The 13,673-nt window shown below is 47.1% G+C and overlaps 1 long non-coding RNA gene across 1 annotated transcript in view; it reads left to right on the top strand.

The window, feature by feature from the left end:
• Positions 1-1,397: 1,397 nt before the first annotated feature.
• LOC135915625 (uncharacterized) overlaps positions 1,398-13,673 on the top strand; it is a 48,334-nt gene continuing 36,058 nt past the window's right edge. The window contains exon 1 of the long non-coding RNA XR_010568693.2: positions 1,398-1,525. This is a non-coding gene — a long non-coding RNA (uncharacterized lncRNA). The remainder of the gene's footprint in view (positions 1,526-13,673) is intronic.

Here is a 13,673-nt window from a genome sequence, read left to right as displayed (position 1 = left end):
AGCGGGCGCAAACAAAACAACAAAGAATGTACCCGATTAGGGTATAGCGTAAATACAAACTTTTAGCGCCTTTTGTCTTTCCAAGTTTCTTTTCTACCCTCATATGAAGATTCACTGTATCAGAAAGAGGGACAGCAACGCAACAAGAATCGCAGTACCTACGCACAGAAAATGCATACACACATAATATACTCCACCATTCTTGGGGATGTGCTTTTAATGCAGTATCACATGAAAACCGAGCTGTTTCATCAGGGTGGTGTCCACGGAATGAAAAAATGTTAATGTATAGTATTTTATACTACACACATGCACACTAGATATACATACCATCAGCTCTATGTTTTTTTTAATTTGCGATAGGTATGAAGCTCAGTCTACCACAGGTGTAATTACAGCACTTGCAATATGTCCAAGTAACGATGAAGCAGCGCAGTGGTTTAAAAGCGGAAGCTTTGGGTGATCAGTCATCATTGTCGTCACGCGAAGCCCAATGCCATACCCCGTCGTTTTTATTTTTTTATTGAGAGTGCTCCTACAACCCCCGTTCCGATCTGCTCTGTACGTATAAACCAACTGCAGACAGAGGAAGACGGTGAAGAGCTGTGCCCGGAACAACGTGGTATGTATTGCTCGCAGTAGAATTATGCTTTACGCGCACAAGCTTATTTACTGCAGAGCCGCTTCACCGTACTGCTCTGAACGGCCCACCAATGGACTCACGCCCGATAATTCAATCCAGAGGTAACGAGCAGAGAGAAAGAAGGAGATAGGTGCATAGCTGCGCATACTCAGTGCACGCAGTCTGTTCCAGACTTCAAAGGCAAGTTGACAGGCGCACAACTTACTGATCGCCTTCACTCAGTGAGCTTTCTCTCGAAGCTATAGATAGATAGATAGATAGATAGATAGATAGATAGATAGATAGATAGATAGATAGATAGATAGATAGATAGATAGATAGATAGATAGATAGATAGATAGATAGATAGATAGATAGATAGATAGATAGATAGATAGATAGATAGATAGATAGATAGATAGATAGATAGATACGCTCCGAAAGGTTGACGTAGATAAAAAATTTAATCGCACTAAAACGCTATTCTTACAGCCAAATTCGGCCGATGCGCTTCAAATTTTGTTAATTCCTTCTAAAACTGAAGCGAAGACTTCGCTCAGAATGTAACGAAACCGTTAATAGAACTGGAGTAAAAGTGAACAGTACAATTGTGCCCCTGATTATTCTCGGTGCTTCATTTTGCGTGAGCCTGCGCTTGATAACAGTGCGTCGGTGCCTAAGATAAGCGATTCTTGATTCAAGCGAGTAGGCCACGGATGAAGAAAGAGAACTCCCGTATGAAACAGGTGCGCGTCATTGTTATTAACATTGTGTACGCTGGGTCATTGCAGCTGTGGCTGCACCTGCATAAAAAAGGCCTGCAAACTCGGGTGGCGGTCTGCCTAAAGCAAGCTATCATGAGGGCTTGTGCACTGGCTGCCTTTATCGTCGGTTCAATTGTGGGTAAGTGTACTTTATCGATATGCATTTTCTTGCAGTTTCATTGCGTACATTGATCATGACACAGAAATTTCGCTTTGCAGAAATAGTCTAGAAAGTCGTATGTGCTCTACTACACCGCGAGTAATTGCGCTGTGTGCGAAAGACAGGTTCAGTCAGGTGTGGATGGCGTGCATAAGAGCTTTCCGTGATCAAAATTCAAAGTAGAGACAGACACAAAATTGTGAGTGAGAAGCACTTATAAATAATTTAAATCGTTAAATGTAACACTCGTAATTCGAGTGTTACATTTACCCAGTGCTGAAAGGATAACCTTCTTTTTTTAAGCTTTCGTGTATCAATTCAGAAAAATGTGGGCACAACATCAGTGCAAACATGAGTGAAGAAAGGGGAAGATTTTTCCGCAATGCCTAAGTAAACTTGTTAAAAAACAGTGTGCGAATTCGTATGTGGTCAGATATTTAAAACATATATAAGCAGACACGCACGAGAGCAGATCCATTTAGTATACCGCTCTTCTCGACTAATGTCTACCTTCTACATTTATCTTGACAATCCGACCAAGAATTCCTCTGAAGACGGCACATAATAAATTTTATGTAGAAAAGGCTATATATTTGTGACACACTTGGAGCCCATAGTGCTCAAATCTAGTGTTAGTATTCAATGCGAGTTACAGCGAAGTTGATATTGCGACTAAGTCTATTCAAAATCATTGTGTGTAGGTTATCGTAATGTTTAGAGAAATATCGATTACTAGCGTTGTTTAAATCTGGATGAAACGTGCGAAATCATAGAGAAGACATGCAGGCACATATTGAACAGCTTGGGTTAATATATAGCATGCTTGGGCTTGCTGCTATTGCATTGCTCAAGCAATGAGCTCTGAAAGCAGAAACGCAGACGGACACGAAAAGCGTTATTACATGAATTTAGCGATTACACGTTATTTAGCGATTAACACGAAATGTGTTATTTTTAGATTCAAATAAATTTACGACATTCTAGTTTTCAGCCTGCTTGGAGGTGTTATGTAAAACACTTCTAAAGTTTACCAGCCTCACTGGGAGCGCTAACAATGCGATCGAGTCATTCTTTATTTAAAGCAATTGGGGGCCATATTATTAGTGACGTGTACCTAAAGCTGCAAGTTAGTAGTTTTGTTCTCTGAAAGTATTTACTGAATACTCGTTTTCTCCCGATTTTCACGCGTTATGAGAAACGTAACGTTTTCGCCATCACTTCGTAAACACTTTTCGCCATCTGAAAAATGTTATCGCTCAGCACGGGACGTGCCCGCATGTATAGGAAGTTTGTCGAATGTTATTAATGGTTCTATGTGTCACCGGAGCTTGTGTAATCTGATTGCATCCACAACACGAAATGTCTAGAACATTCTGGAAGGCACGCGGGTAACATTGATTAATCTGGAACCTTCGATGACTCGTGTATAAAAGCCGATGCGCTTGACTGGCAGATCAGATCGCTGGCTGTGGTCGCCGCTCTCTTCGTTCCTTGAGTGTAGTCCATTTTTGAGGGCACAGCAGCAGCAGCAGCAGCAGCAGCAAACGACTTTATTGGGGTCCTGAGGAGCCAAGTGGGGGCCTGCAGGTCCCTACCCAGCCGTTGGCTGGTCCCATGTCGGAACAGAGAGGCCATGCCTCTCCGCTCGTTCATGGGCCCTCTGGGCAGCCAGGAGCTGGACGTCCTGTCTCGGGTCTGTGATGGCCTTCGTCCAGTCTTCTTCTTTGTTAAAATCCTGTAACACAGGGCACTGCCAGAGCATGTGATTTAATGAGCTAAACTCAGTGCCACAATCTGGGCAGAGTGGATCGGTGTCTGGGTGGAGCTTGTTCAAAAAGCCCCTAGAGGGGTAGGACCCCCTCTGGAGCATGCTAGCTTGGGGCCTGTTGAGCTTATGATGGGGGAAAGGAAAGCTCTGCCTATTCCCTCTGTAATGAGAAGTGATTTCATGAAAAGTAACCAGTGGATCACTGTGGACGAGCTCTCCCGAACTCACCTGAGACACCATCCCGTCGCGGTATACGAAACCTCGCGCACGGTCGTGGGCTATCTCATTGGGGTTCAGGTGACCCGGTAATACATCTGGTCCCATGTGAGCTGGGAACCAGACTATGTGGTGAACAATGTCAGAGGGGTGTTTTCCGTTTAGAATTCTGGCTGCTTCTTTGGCTATCAATCCCGATGCGAATGCTCTAACGGCTGCTCGGGAGTACGTGTACACCGTAGTGCGTTTTGAGCCCAGCAATGCGAGAGCTATAGCAGCCTGTTCCGCCACATCGACCGAGGAGGTTTTGAGCGAGGCTGCCGAGAGGAGTTCTCCGTTGTCATTGACTATGGCTACGGAGAACTTGTTGGCACTGGCGTGTCGCGTCGCGTCAACAAAGGTCTCCGTTCCGGATATGCTCTTTAAGAAAGTTCTAGCCCTCGCTAACCTTCGACCTTTATTGTGTTGGAGGTGGACATTTCTTGGAAAAGGGTCTACAATAAAGGAGTTCCTTGTTTGAATATCAAGTTGCGTGGTATTTCCCTGATTGAAGCTAGGATGGAGGCCTGCCGCATCCAGAAGTGTTCTGCCTGCTTTGGAGTTTGATATGAGGGCACAGGTTTGCCCAATAAAACGCTAGTTTCGCTACTCATAGTTTCGCTGTTTTCTTCACCGTCATTACAACGTGACATGCGGTAGACGTGTCTTGTTCATGTTCCGGACGCTCCCGACAAGCCGTTACCCAAGCCTGAACGCGGAAGAAAACACCCACGTCGCCTAAAACCAGCGAGGAAGCCGCAGACTGCAAGGACTGCCCAAGGAGCACGGACGTTTGCTTGAGACGACCAGGAAGTTCGTCGCCAAGTGAATCCCAATGGCAGCCCCAGCGTCCCCCACCGTGCTACAAAAGTCCAGTGAACCAACGACCTACCGTGGATCATCATTTGAAGACCCCCATAACCGGGACAAAACATGAAAGGGCCGCTGCATTTAACAATTGGAACTTCCATGACAAGCTGCGGCATGTGTGCTTCACCTTAGCAGACGCCGCCAAGACTTCGTTTGTGAACCAGGACTCAACCCTGACTACATGGGACCTGTTCCGCGAGTGCTTCCTGCAGACGTTCACGAGCGTCCTGCGCAAAGAGCGAGCCGAAGCTCTATGGAAACTCGCATGCAGCTGCCGAATGAGAACATCGCGATCTTTACGCATGAGATATCTCGCCTCTTCCAACACGCCGATCCAGACATGACGGAAGAGAAAAGACTTCCCCTCCAGATGCTCGGTTTGTAGAGAGAGCTTTTCTCCGGATTGTTGCCGAATGTTGCTGAATTTATTTACAAGGCCACAACTATTGAGAAGGCGCTCAATATGCAGACAAGGGGTGCTATGCAGGATGCGCCGAGTTTCTCGTTCACCCGAGTTTTACCCGAGTTTGCTCGACGGCAGTCAGTGAACGGAGATAGCGCGGAACGCGCCGAAGGTGCAGGCAAAAAATTATGTTGACAAAAAGCCGCGTATGACAACATGAGCGCACCCTGCGCGGCACGCTGCTTCCACGTTTCAAGCGCAGAAGGCTGCAAAACGAAACGCGCCAGCGCCGCGTATTGTTATCAACGGATTATCGCAACTTAGCGATACCGTGACTGTCCCGCTGTCTGTCTGCACACTTGCCGTGAGCCGCTTGCCACGCCTTTCCGGGGCGCGTCAAGGGCGTGCCTCATCTTTCGCGCACTGTCTTTCTATTCTGCATCGAATGCGGACAGGGTACATGCGGCGCATTCTTGCACCTACACTTTCACTCAAACGAATACGTTAAAATACAACAAATAAAATAACAAACATTTTTATTTCTTTAGGTATCTGTTTTTCGTTTTCAACGCTAGAAATTTGTGATGACAAGCGGAGATCGAGCAAATTATTAAATTTTGCACTTCTTGCCGCGAGTGGCGACAGGGAGGCGAAAGCTTAGAAGCGGTACATTGAAGCGGGTTGCACGCACGAGGGCGTTCATACGGTGATAAGTCGCCTAGGGGCGCTGCAGTGCTATTCGCAATAAAGTCGGTCTTGATCCATGAAGAGTCATGGCCACTCTTTCTCTATTAGGGGAATAGAAACGCAGCGCCGCGGTACGGCTGTTCATCGCAGGCGCTTCACTAGGCAATTAAGGCCCCCGCTTTACCAACTAAAAACGACACAACAGCTGTCGCTGCCAAATGGTGGTATGTTATTTTGGAGTGCGTAGTGACGCAGTTCAGTGAAAATGTACCTGTTTATCTTTGTGCGCGAAGCCTCTGCGATACATTGCGAAAAGTGCGTGCTGCCCCAGCGACACAATTCATCGCTTGTCATCGCTTGCCCAGTGAAGGCGCCTCTGAGCGCATGTGCGCAGTATATGAGTGTGTTGTGCAGTCGAAGTTGCTTGCGGATTACCTCTGCTGGAGCCAGCAGCGATCGCAGATGGATATCGTAACGACACCGCAGCACTCGCATTTTGGCAGGTGAGGGCTCTTGTGTGCAGTTATGAAATCAGATTTCGAACGGAGAGAGGTGTTGGAACTGTTGAGTGCGCAGTGCTTGTGATGAAGAAATGCCATGGCACTGGGTCTAGAAGAGCGAGCGATTCTCGGACGCTGATCGTGTTTACGACGCTGTGGCTCCGTTTCATCACCGATGACAGAGCAGCCATCTCAAACGACTGCACTCCTCAGCATCGTCGTCCCCCTCGACGCATCGACGCCTTGCAAGCAGCTACAGTGACGTGCCGATAATTATTTACTGTGCGCTACGCGCCACAATGCAGGCAATGAAACCGTGTTGTGCGGCCATCTCAGCCCGAGAAGATGTATGCATGAGCCAGCGACAGTCAACGCTTTGTTTTTGATAGTGGTGCTCAGTACATCACCGATGACAGTGCGTTGTGCGTGTTTTGTGTCGGCGGTCAAGATTGTTGATGCCTCTCAGCTCGACACCGCGTCGCTGTTGCCCGAATATGAGTTGGGCGTGGCCCAACTGTAGTGGGTGCGCGCGCAATACTTACATACCTCGCGCGGGGCGTGACCTCTGGTTTTGATTGGCAGGCGAACTCGTGCTAAACTCGTACATCGCGAAACCCCCTCCGAGTTCAACTCGGGAACATGGCGGCGGCAGCAGCAGCCTGTTTCATTGCATCCAGCGGCAGCAAGCGTCACTATGACCGTCCGGACCCGTTCACCTGCATGACCGACGGGGAGTTTCAACGTCATTTTCGCCTGTCGTAGACATCAGGGTGCTGGCTGTGTGACGAGCTAGGCGAAGACTCTCGTCTGCGGAGACAGCGTGGCGGGCTTCATTCGCTCACCGTCGTAGAGCAAGTCATCTGTGCCCTCCGTTTCTACGGGACTGGGAGTTTTCAGGGAAGCGTTGGCGCCGAGCGTTACATTGGACGCCATCAAACTACTGTTAGCAACTGTGTCAGAGATGTGTCTGACGCGCTTATCGATGCGGCAGTGCGTAAGCTGTGGCTAGCTTTCCAGAATACTGCGGCGGAGCGGGCATATATAAAAGAATGCTTCCTACTTCGTGGGAACATTACGAACGTAGTTGGGCGTGTCGACGGAACGTACGTAGGAATTAAGGCGCCTTCAATGTCAGCGTTACTGTGATTAACAGACTTTTTCGCTGGTTGATCACTTTTTGCCGATTGTTCTAATTGTCTGTCAGGGTGCCTTCCAAATGGCTCACTTTCTTGGGAAAGAGGTTATTTAAGCATAAATAGATAAATGGATATCACAAATTGTGTGAAGTAACCTATGAATCCTAATCTCATAAAGAACTTGGCGTTCTTCATTGGTGAAGTTACTAAGTATGCACAATGCTGAATTTTGGTCATGCGTAATCTATCGGCCGCACTATGAAACAGCGAGGCATTGCACAATTTGTTGCAGTGCGAGATGTGGATGTTGCGCCAAGCCGGTTGTGCCTATGCATTTGTGGTGAAATGAAAATGCATTGAGGATCGTAGTGTGTTGGCTTGCATGAAGCAAATACTTCAGATTGTTTGCTTTGTTCACTGTCGATGCATGTGCCAGAGGTTCAGTGCATCTTCTCTTTTTGGGGGGGGGGGGGGGGGGCAGCGTTATTCTGGATGGATAAATTGTATATTTTCATCTCATAATGGGGCTCTAATTGCTTAAATAATATTGCGCGACATATTCTTATTCCGGCTCTAATTCTTAAGCAGTAGAACAATGCACATCTGATACTTTGCAGAACTCTCTCTACGTGAAGATGTCATGAACCACCAAGGCAAAATTACATATCTGGAGAAATGTGGTGCAGATGCCAATGAAAAGTGGGTCTTTAACCCACCATGATAAAAATAAAAATTGCAGAGCAAATAGACCATTTGTACAGCTTTAGAGCAATGATTACACAAAACGTGTCTATGCCCAAACGAGTAAACGCTTGCCGCAATGCCAAAGTAGGCTAAGCGACATGCAGCATATATTGGCATTGAACATGTCTCGTAACCGTTATTTTTATTGTAAGCCCTCGCTGTCACACCTTTCCCTCCAGCACTCCCTTTACTGAAACGTGGCACTGTCTTTCCATTGGTGTCATGATGATAATGGCAACGGCAGCAGCAAGGCTGGTTAATGCTTGCCTCTTTGATTCCTGTGAGTTCAGTGGTAAAGAATATGGCACGTGCATACATACAGCTGTGCTGCAAAATTTAACATTTGTGATTTTTCGGAGAGCTAATTTGTTTTGCGAAATTTCAAAGATGTGTACCATTGTGGCCTAATAACTAGAGCATTGGTGAGGTTGAAGACGGTGTATTGGTATCGAAGCTTGAAGTTTAATTGCACAACAATTTGACGGGACACAAAGAGAAATACACACAGCAGAATGCTTTGCTGTGTGTGTTACACTTCTTTGTGTGCCGTTGAATTGTTGTGCGATCCAACTTCAATTAAAGCATTGGGCTTCTTTGGTGCAGGACCGAGGAAGTGTGAGCTATTCGACAACATGCCAGTGCCTTGCCACACAATTATGGAAGTCGGAAGGTTTGCAAACAAAGCTTTGCTTTCAAATCCACCTGCTCATGTAATACAAGCACTGATTGAAAGAACCATCATACAAAAATAATGGTGAAATCAATGGCCTGTGAAAAGTGTAATTCGTATATAGGCACTGTTGACATAATAGGTGCTATACTGGCCTCAAAATTGTACTCGACAGAGCAGTGGGTTTCCTATGTGAAGCACAACCTCCCATTACATGCTGTGCAAATAACCAAGCTCGGTTTGTTTTGACGTGCTACACAACATTCAGTGTAATCTGTTTTTGATTCTAAAGAAGTGCCAAACACCACCTCTTTTTCAAGGATGTCATGGGAATATTTGGCGAGACCTTTTCTAGCCCCTCATAATGGAAGTGTGGCCAGCCAGCTTTGCTTGGATGCCTTTATAGATTTCTGCTCCTGATCATTGTGTGCTATCAAGTTGCAGAAGTCTATGCAACTGGTGCAAGGCATTACGTGTTTCTATAGTCGGATACAACTTTAGGAGGCTGCGGAATCTGCACTTTAAGGCAGGTGAACACAAGCCTGCACCAATGGGCACGCACTCTAGACTGACATCGTGCCGCCGGACAGACTAATACCTGCTCGTTGGAGAGGGACTATTTCTTTAGACGTGTAAGCAATCAGCTGCTGCGCTTTGGTCATCTGGGTGGGGCCTCTCCTGTCTTCTGAAGTTTTATACGACTGTAAAGGCTGCTGCTTTTCATACAACACAAAAGGACAAAGTGTACAATTACTTGGCCTATGAAATGGATACATCAGAAGTGTGCTATGCAAGGGCTTAAGATGTGTGAAATATGGTACACGCAATTATAAGACAATGTTAAAGAATATGTGGTATCGAACATGCATGTAATGGCACATTTGAATCGGGGAGTGTTGCAGTCATATGCACAGTCTATAGGTGATAGCATTATTAAGCTCCTGCTGTTTCCTGTCTTCATTGTGAATTACACACACCGTTCATCTTGTGGCTAATCAACACGCACTGTATTCTTGCACATAGAAAGAACAAACAGCACGATGACGTGTATGCTGCATTGGTGTATTTTTTATTTACATGGTCCAAGAGTGGCGCAGGTTGTCTTACGTTTCTGCCTATTTTGAAGGGACACCAAGTGCATGTTACAAGTCTCCTAATATGCACAGCAGAATGTTTACTGCAATAATTTTATTCATGTTCTTGAATAATAAACAAAATATTAAACTGAAAGCTCCTTTATAAGGTGCCTTCTGTGGGCTCAACAGGAGAGCAGTGAGGGCACCGATACTACTGTTGCAGAGCAGCCCTCTGGGCCTCTGCCACACTCTCAAGAGCACGTGCCTGGCGCTCGCCTACTGCCACCAGGCAGTTGAGTGCCTCCAGCAGCAGAATGTTTTGCTGCAAAAAAGTGTATTGGAATGAATCAGCCGCATACAAACCATTATTTACAAAGAAAAATGCTCGTTGCACTATTAGTACTAAGTGCCCTTAACTGTGGAAGCCTCTAGTGTAGTATGCATAATAAAGCAATGCGTTGGGACAACGTTGCTTTAATTTTCATAACTGGGGTTTTCTTTTTCAGAGCCAATTGTCATGTTGATTAGTGTGCCAGCAGCTGAGGTGGCACCGCACCTTCACGAGTCTCTACTGTCAGCACCACAGACCTATTTTTGTTCGCTGCAAAACAAATGCCTAACCCTACAATCCCGTCTTATACGAGCTGATTGCATCCTATGCCTACAAACATCATATTTTTGTCCCATTACGCAATTTTCTACCATCCTCGGCTGTGGTTCTCTCTCCTTGACATCCATTGTGTCATGCTTATGTAATCACCTGATATGAATTGGCAACAAGTGATCGAATGCGTGCATGGCCTGCCTGCCGATTCCTTTCTTTCTTCTTAATCTCAACTAGCATATCAGTTGCCATGGTTTACTACGCCACTGTCTTCCTGCCTTAATGCTATCTCCAACAATTTTTTTTACTTCGCTTTCTGCAGTCCTTGACATCTCAAGTTTCTTTGTTAACCTCCAGGTTTATGTCCCATATTGCATAACCGGTGGAATGCAATGATTCTAGAGTTTTTTCAACGATATCGGTCACGTGGCGATCACGATTCGGTAATGCCTTCCATGTGCTGTTCAACCCATGAAATTTTTGTATAAGTTTCCTGCTTTATATGAGTACTTGCTATTGATATTTCACTTGAATAAAGATACTCTTCCATAAATTTTGCTGGCTTAATGTCACTCATGAATTTCTGTTATCTCACCAAGTTAGTGAAGGTTACCTTCATCTTTTCCATATTTTCGCGGGCCCACTTGCATGTAAAAGCACGAACACTCATTGGTTCTCACTGCCTTCTTTAAGCTGCTAGACATTCAGTTCGTTACTACGAAAGTGACTTAATCCGTGCACTCTTATTATGCTAAATATGAAACAGTAGAAATATACTTACCTGCAGTTCGTCGATGTCTCCTTCACTGTGTTGGTAGCGAGATCCATCGTCGGTACCACCTCCTTGTCGCATCGTCGCTATATAGGATGTCTGCCTTTTGCCCACACTATGTAATGTTCGTGACGCTCGCAGTCACGCAGAGTGGAGGAACTCGGCGCACTCGCAGAAGCAGCACCGGACAAGTTGTTTCTTCAGCACTTCGCCGTGAATAGTAGGTAGTAGGTGCGCGTTGCGATCTGTAAAATCGCCGAAGCTATTGGCAGTCTTACCAGGTGCACGGGAAGATTGCCCACGGAGGAACAGAACTATCCAAGAAATAGTGGCCATCGTCGACCCTGATCACTACGTCGCGCACTGCAAGCTCGTTGTACGGGTTTGTTTACACTGGGCCTCTCTGATGCTTAGCCGCCATGCTTGCCCGTTGAATGGATGTGATGATGCCACTACAGCGTTCCCTCGTGGTATAATGCGAAGCGTACTAAATTACAAATTAGTCTAAGACGCATTCAGTGCACATCTCGTAGGCTTCAAAATGCTTCTAAACCACGTTAAAGTAACTAATAATACTGTAATAAATGCATTTGTTTTACAACTTGCTTCTGCATGTAATGCACTCGGTGGAACGACAAACAAGTGAAAGAAGGCACGACCATGCACCGACGGTATGATCACGTGAGCCCCAGTTTGTCGACCGCCCAGAAGGCAACGCCCAAGGAATGATAGCCAGCCAGAGTGAACCTTGATAAACCAATGAAACTGGAGGCTTGTCGAAAGATAAACTGTGTCTCGGTACCATTCGTGCTTTCATCTTTGGGTGTCGCCAGAGCTCGTGAAGATCCCGAGTTTCGCCGAACTCGACGCATCCTGCATAGCACCCAAGGTAATAAAATCGCCGACCATTGACCGCAAGCACACCGACGTTCAAGCACTCGGCAGCGACGACCTGCCAGATACAATCAGAGCAATCCTTCGCGAGGAAGTGCAGACGCTCTTTCCAAAGTGGCAACTTCAAGGGGGCTCAATCGCCGACATCATCAAAGAAGAGCTCCAGCGATCGCTAGAAGATTCTGAGGCGCAACCACGAACTGCAGCCCGAGCCAGAAGTGATGACCTACGCCGCCGTCGCCCGCCATCAAGGTCCCCCTCTCCAACCGAGCCAGGTTACCGTAATGCCGCAATTCCCTCATACACCGCCACCGCCCCCGTCGCCAGCACGCCCACCCGTTTCCCAGCGCAGCTACGCGAGAAAGATGGAAATTTGGCACGCTCTCAACAACCGTCCATTGTGCTAACACCGCGAGGAAGCCGGCCACATCTACCGCGGATGTCTTTACCGCGAGATGGGACTGCGAGGCTTCGCCGTCAATGAACCGCGCCCTCAGGAAGCTGAATGCCCTCGTGATATCGCCGACTACCTCGCCGCTACTCAGTGGAGCCGCCGACTAACGTCACGTTCGCCATCACGAGGCGGCTACCTGTCGCCGCAGCGCCATCTATACACTGGTCCAGCCGGGGACCGCTCTGTCAACCCATATTCGGAAAACTAAAGGCAGTAACCGATGTAGGTGCGGTTGCTGCTCGTCGAACTCACGCAGATCCTCCGCCACGGATGAAGACCTCGAAGAGACTGTCTCAACAATATAACAACGACATGCCGCTATTCCGACGAACTCTGCAAGCAAATAATGCGCCGACCAATGACCTGACGACGCGACATATCAGCCACATGTCTACACGACGCAGCCGTGATCCGACGCCAAGACGTAACTACAACGCAAGACAAAGAACAACCGATCGCGACGTGCTTCTCGACGACAACGCCGTTACCGCCATAGTGGACACAGGTGCTGATTACTCCGTCATGAGTGGACACATCGCCGCCCAGTTGAAGAAGGTTAAGACTGCATGGGAAGGCCCTCAAATTCGCACCGCTGGAGGACACCTGATTACGCTGACTGGAATCTGCACGGCAATAATTACCGTTCATGACCAGACTTACTCTGTCAGCTTCGTAATCCTCCAACAGTGTTCAAGAGAAGTCATTCTCGGCATGGACTTCCTGAACTAACACGGCGCGATCATCGACCTGACGTCGAAGTCGATAATGCTTTCGGAAGATCAAGCGATACCGCCGGAGAGCTCCCGTAGTCACTGCGCCTTGAGTGTGCTCGAAGATCAAGTGAGTATCCCGCCTGGCTCCAGCATTGTTATTTCTGCTGGCACCGAAACCTCACCAGAAGTAGACTGTGTTATAAGGCCGACCAACGTCTATGGATCAACCGTGAAATTTGCGTCGCAAGAGGGATCGCTTAACTGCACGGAGGGAAAGCCAAATTGACGCTGACAAGCGTCAGCCAGGGTTTCAAAGAAATCAGCAAAGTCACGACGATCGCGTACATGGATGAAATTAGGGAAACCAGCAATGCATTTGTACTGTCGGATTCTGCGACATCTACCCCGACGACCATAGTTCCCGAACCAGACTTCTATAAAAATCCAAGTATCCCGATAATTAAGCGCCAACCGTTGAAACGTCTTTTCCAACGATACAAAGACTGCTTTCCAACGTCATTCGGGATTCTACAAGCACCAGTCGCCAAGCATTGCATAATAACCCGAAGAGTGTGCTCGAC

This window comes from Dermacentor albipictus, chromosome 3 (assembly GCF_038994185.2).
Source record: "Dermacentor albipictus isolate Rhodes 1998 colony chromosome 3, USDA_Dalb.pri_finalv2, whole genome shotgun sequence".
In the NCBI taxonomy this organism is placed as follows: Eukaryota; Metazoa; Arthropoda; class Arachnida; order Ixodida; family Ixodidae; genus Dermacentor; species Dermacentor albipictus.
This window is presented reverse-complemented; position numbering and strand designations above follow the sequence as displayed.